This window comes from Muntiacus reevesi, chromosome 6 (assembly GCF_963930625.1).
Source record: "Muntiacus reevesi chromosome 6, mMunRee1.1, whole genome shotgun sequence".
Lineage (NCBI taxonomy): Eukaryota > Metazoa > Chordata > Mammalia > Artiodactyla > Cervidae > Muntiacus > Muntiacus reevesi.
Window position 1 is genome coordinate 114,251,866 of NC_089254.1, and position 6,562 is coordinate 114,258,427.

A 6,562-nucleotide genomic window follows, 5' to 3' on the forward strand; every position below is an offset into this window, starting at 1 on the left:
GAGATTTTGTTAAGATGGTTTTCTAAGGAGCATAGAAATATAATCTCAGATGGAAATCCCAGGATCACAGGCTGCCAGCACTGAGCTAGGCCCTGACCCTGCCCCGCCCCCCGCCCTCCCCCCTCCCCCCTCCTCCCCTTCACCATGCATGCCTCACTCATGTCAACTGAGCCAACATGTGTTTCTACCCTCCAAGTTGGTGCCCATCTCAGCGCCTTTGTACTTGCTCTTCCCTCTGCCTAGAATGCCGTTGTCCTAGAGCTTAAAGTGGTTGCTGTTTTCTGCTCATCTGGTTGGCAGCTCAGGTATTCACCTCTCACATGAGCATTCTTGGACCACCCCATCTAATGCTGGTGTTTCCCCTTTACCATCCCATGTGATCCTGATTTTTTCCATCATTGTTCTTTAGTCACTAAGTCATGTCTGACTCTTGCGACCCCATGGACTGCAGCCTGCCAGGCTCCTCTATCCATGGGATTTCCCAAGCAGGAATAGTCGAGTGGGTTGCCATTTCCTTCTCCAGGGGATCTTCCTGACTCAGAGATTGAACCCATGTCTCCTGCTTGGCAGGTGGATTCTTTACCACTGAGTCACCTGGAAAGCTCAGTTTTTTCCTTACAATGCTAATCAAAACTTTCCCCCCAATTAAAATTTTTATTTATAAGAGTCTGTGTACTCTAGAAAGTCACATGAGGTCAGGGTCCCTATGTATTCATTTATTAATGTGCCTCCAGTAATTACAATTCTCCGTTGATAAGTATTTTTTGAGTAATGAATGCAAGAGTCTTAAAGTCCCTTTAATTCAAATCCATGGATTAGAAATGAGAAGTGAGCTGCCAGTGTCACACAGGCAGTCAACTCAAACCAATCCAGAGATAGTGAACTTCACACTTTACAGCAGAATGAACTGCTAGTGACTGAAAAAGAAGATGGACACTGGGATTCAGAAAAAAAGAAAAAATTCTCCACAATATAACCTGTGGAAAATTTAGTGTGACTTATTAGACCAGCAGATCTTATTATGAAAAAGAGGAGGAAAAACTGCCTCAGTGATTTGATAGTACCTGAAGGATTGAAATTCAGAGACTTCTAAGACCTACCCAGGATTTATTGGCATAACGTTCTTCTAGGGGGGCAAAAAAGCCATCTAAGTGTGTCTCCTGATATTTCATTTTATTTTAACATGTTCATGAGCAAAACAAAGAATATGAAACAAAAGACACCTTCAAGCATGTGTGGCTAGGCGATTTTAAACTATTGATTCAAAAGTATAATTTTCTCTTAAAATGTGATTTTTGCTTCCAAATACAGAATGTCTGGACTTCCTCACCTACTACTGGTAATTAGAAAGCTGAATAAAATACATGAAATGAGCCTTGAGTCACAATGCTTGGCCAGAGACAACCTGGAAACCAACGCATCACCGTAAAACCTGAGACTGCACGTCACATGGCAGAGTCCCCTTGGGTTTCCTTTCAGTTTCAGTTCAGTCGTGCAGTCGTGTCCGACTCTTTGCGACCCCATGAACCGCAGCACACCAGGCCTCCCTGTCCATCACCAACTCACCCTGCTGCTACCCTCCTGAGCACCTCTTCCCAAGCAAGTCTCCTGCTTTGTCAGCATTGTGAACCCACTCTAGGGCCCTGGAAAGGGTTCCCTTCCTGCAACGATCAGAGGAACAGTGTCTAGACTTCCTCACCTACCATTGGGAATTAGAAAGTTGAACAAAATACATTAAACAAGTGTTCTCACACCCTGAACAGCAGGCAGTGTTAGGGTTCCAGGGCTAGGTGCCTCGAGTGAAGCTGGACACACATGTCAACCTGAGGACTCCGCAGCTCTCTGCCTTCAGGCAGTTTTCACGCTGCAGCTACAGGTCAAGGGGCCCATAAACATTCCTGCTAAAATCTGAATTGAGAACACTGGTGAGTTGGGAGGCCTATGATCTGTGTGGCAGGGTATTAAAAAGGAGGGAGCTACTCGGAGAGAAAGTTTCACAGCTGCCTGATGATCCCTTTAAGTCTTTATCGAATATCAATCTGAGGACATACAAGTCATTTCATAATGAATAAAAACACAAAAACATAAAACATTGGTCTCACACCAATATAGGAGCCCTATATTTAATGCCTAAATAGTAAGGAAATCGTTAACAACGTCACACATGTTTCTGACTCAATATTATGCTTCGATTATCATGTTTATGAAGATTTAAAAATACAGATCAGTAAGTGCATTTAGCAGCAACTCTTTGCATTGCAAGGGATCAGGCAGAACACTTGCATTAGGCTGCGACTAGGGGTCCGCATAGGAGTGGTGGCACAACAGGAAGGCACATCCTGCTCAGAGCTTGTGATGTAGGGAAGCTGGAGGCAGGGTGGACAAGAAGAGAGGAACCCATGGGATTGCTTAGAGGAACATATTCCCAGCGATTTGTTTCTAATTGGAAAGGATACAGGAGAAAAGAGTCATTGACCAAGCCCAGACCTTGAGGCCTCATGCTGCAGTTTGGGGTCTGGACTTCCAGAACGGTTGCTGCGGGGCATGGGGCAGGCCGCGTGGGTTGTAGAGAGTTTCCTCTGCTTTCAAACCACTATTTAGAGATACTGACACTCCTCTTCGGTCATCTTCAACTGAGCAGCTATTCTGTGGAAAAGCTTTATAATTACAGACAACGGTAGTAATTACAGTAACATAACAATGATAATAGTAATTTTCATTATTATAAATTGGAGTACTCCAGTAACTAAACCCACACATAACAATTAAAAAAAAAAAAAAAAAGAAAGGGAAAAAAAAAAAAACCAAAACCTGAGTGTCTGGCCATCTGGTCGACCTGTCTGTGGTGACCACCCAGCTACAACCAAGCAGCAGAAACGCCAGTAGTATAAAGGCGGATCTCACGGCGGAGAAGGCACAGCACCCCCGATCCTCACTCATTTCCTTAGTCCACCGCAGGTTGCATTCCTCTTCCCCAAGCGTCCTCCCATCCACTCGGGTTCAGAGGGCTCTTCCAGGATTAAGGTTAGCGCCAGGCACGCGTCTCCCTGCCGCTTTCTGCGTCTGAAACATCTGTTTGGAGCGTCTGACCACGGCACCCGTACAGGACTGAAGGCGCGCACTGGGGGCCCCCTTGCTCGCCCACCACGTTCCCTGTTGTCAGCCGCGGTGAGGAACCCGTGTGTGGGGTCTACATAACCGCCGAGCCCATAAGGGGAACAGAAGGGGACCACAGGCCGTTCCCACAAAGACGCAGCCTAGCCTGCGAACGATCGGGAGCAGCTACCCCGCCCCTAGGCCCTGGTGCGTATCTGGGCCCCACGGGGCGGGGAGACCCGAGAACAGGGAACGCGGTGACGCCCCAGCCCGCAGCCCAGCGTGTCCTTGTTCCGCGCGCCCGGCCCGGCCCGGCTTTAGACCAGGGGAGGACGGCCGGCGGGAACTCAGCGCCGTCCGCCAACGGAGACACACGGCCACTCCCAGGCGAGATGTGAAAACCAGCAAATGTGGACCCAGAACAACGCGCTGGGCACGTTCACTCTTTTCTGGCCGCGAGGCATAGCCCAGGCGGCCCCGCGGGCAGAGGAAGCATCCGAAGCGCTCTCCAGCTCCTAGACACACGGACCGGCCTCGCCACGTGTCACCCCTTAAGATCCACCAGGAGCAAGACGCGCATTAGCCCTGAGACGGGGGACCGGCGCACCCGCTAACGAGCCACGAGCATGGACTCGGCCGCGCTGGTCAAGCCCCGCAACTTGGAGCAGGAGGACTGCGGAGGGGAGACGAACGCCCCTAAGGGTGACCCAGCAGCCTGGCCGGCTAGGCACAAGCGCTCCGGCACGGAAGACCATCTCCCTGCCCGCTCCGAGGCCCGGGGATGGAGGACTCAGGGAGATGCGAGTCGACCCGAGTGACCGTTGGCACCGACCCTCCCGCTCGGGCGCCTGGCAAGTAACTGCAGGTCCAATCTTCAGCAGGAGCAGACGTGCCCAGACCTCCGCATCACCGGGGTTATCCCTGCCAGTGTTGCCGGCCTCTGGAGCTCTGCTCCGCGTTCGCCGGCTGAATCGCAGCCCTAATGAAGGCCGCCGAAGGAAAGGAACACTCAAAGCGGCCGCCAGAGGCGCCCGACATCCAGTTCGAGCGTCACCGGGACGAGTTGCTGTGGCCTGCAGGCCGCAGCGGCACAGGACGCCCGAACAGCCGAGCTCGCCCGGGGCCTCTGCCTCGGAGGGGGCTCCCCACTCGGGACAGCGAGACACGGAGCGCCCCAGGCGGCAGACAAGGGCGGACGGAGAGCGGGAGGCCGCGGCGGAGAGGCGCTCCCCGCGAGATTGCAGGGCCAAGGCCAACCTGGGCAAGGGAGATTCTGCCCGCGGCTGGGCTGTGTGAGCCGTGAGCTCAGTGAAAGGAAAACAGAAAAAAAGAAACCACGAAAGACGTTTTATTCTGTAACTTCAGAGTTGAGATGTTACTAAAGTATAAAAAGACAAGGCTCAGAAACCATAAAGGAAACGCCTGAAAAATTGACTACCTTATCGGTCCTTTAGTCTTTACCAAGCAAAGTCAGATGACAAGAAACGGGTGTGCGGAAACATTCATGCGACTACATGTATATTAAGTATGTTGATATCAGCATTGGTTAATAACAGAATATTTAGAAAACATGGCAAGAGACCGGTTAAGTAAATTGTCAGTGCATTCACGTAACACAAGACTATCAATTAGCTTTTCGGTTTATTGCTGTTATTTAAATGTTAGATCTATAGGTATTGACTTAGAAAGACGTCGAGGGCAAACTGTTAAATGAAAACGATTTTAGCACTTCCAGTGGTATATATATGCATTTACCTTTTTAAAGAATGAAGTAGAAAAGTAAAGAGTTAGAATAGCTAAAGCGGTTTTAAAAAGCAAGAATCAAGTTTTTCCTATACCCTGGTGTCTGGACAGAAAGACGTGCCAGAAATAAAGAAGGGCCACACCACGTGCTTTTATGATGCCTCCTACTGTAGTCTTGGGACAGGCAGGTGGTATCTCAGCCCCTGCACCCCTCTGCTCCACTAACACCCAGAGCCCCTGCCGGCAATCAGAACGCTGACTCTGCAGGCCTGGGATCCCTATGTCCACAGTCTCTTCCTTCACATCAGGAGCCTGTAGCAATTCACTTGGTTTGCCCAATCATCCATGCCCAGAGCTGCTGGCTCTAACATACACCTGTGTAGTCCTTCTCTCCATAAGCTTTGAGCTGATATCCCAAGGGAAGACCATTTCCCTCACAAAGCAGGGATGAACCACGGGAACAACTGGAAATTTGCACCTGGACCCATTATACAAACTCTGCGTGCACACTCAACTCCCAAAGACACTAACCCTTTCACTGTGCTCTTTGCATGGCATGGCCATTGCTTACTTGAAGCATCCAGGCTCACTTATGTGGGAGGAAGAAATACAAAGTACACTCACACACGCATGCACGTTCACGCGCGCGCACACACACTCACACACACACACACACACGTACAAATGTACCCCAGGAGCTAATCTGTACTCTTGCTAGGGCTGGCAATGGTGGGAGCAGGAAAGAGATCATTGTTGCTATTTCTCGGGTCTTCTGAGCTGACAGACCCTGGTCGTTTTACTGATTTCACCCTGGGGGACTGCGGGCTTGGAGCTCCCTAGTCTGTAGTTTGCTGTCCAGCGCCCTGCGCTCTATTTGGTCCACTCTATCCTTTCTCCTCAATACACAGTCACCATTAAGAAGTAAGAATCTGCACATATTGCATTGAATTTCCAAATTTGAACAAAGTTTAAGAACACAGAGAGAAATTGAGTTATTGTGAAGAAGGTAGTAAGAAAATTTTATCTTTTTTGTGGCTTCCAAAATGTTCAAGTATAGTCTATAAAAGCTTAATATTTTTATTTATTAGGAAAATTAAATAACCCCTCATTACTCCTTCTTGCCCATGACCACCTCTGCCCCAGCTTCTGTCACACTGGGCTCACCCGACGGCATGCCTGTTCTCTTGGTTTGGAGACTTCTTTCACACTCATCACTGTCATCTATTCTCACCACATACCTGAGGCCATGGTAGCCCTTCACATGGTAAATCAGGGGATTTTTCTCCACTGAGCCTGAGGGATGCATTTTTTTTTTTCTTTTAATAGAAACTTCTCCCATCTGTCCTCTAAAATCACAGCCTTTACGGATGCTGTAACAAGTGGGTGTGAATGATAGAAAAAGGCTGTTTCCATAACAGTCCCTGAGCTGCCATATGCCTAACAGAGTGGTGGATGGTACTGGCATTAATATTTCCTGGGTGGTGTTAGAAGATTCAGGCTGAAAGGAGAAGCTGGACAATTTGGCAAGACACAGATCAAACCAGGAATGAGAGCAAGTCCCTCTCATTGTTTCAACGTCAATACTCAGCCACCACCACCCTCCTCAGCATTCTCATGAGGGAAGGTTGAAATACTGACCAGATAAAGCTGAGGAGACAGAAAACAGGCATGAGAGCCAAGCCTCCAGAACCCTGCTAGATACCCCAGGCATGAGTCTCCAACC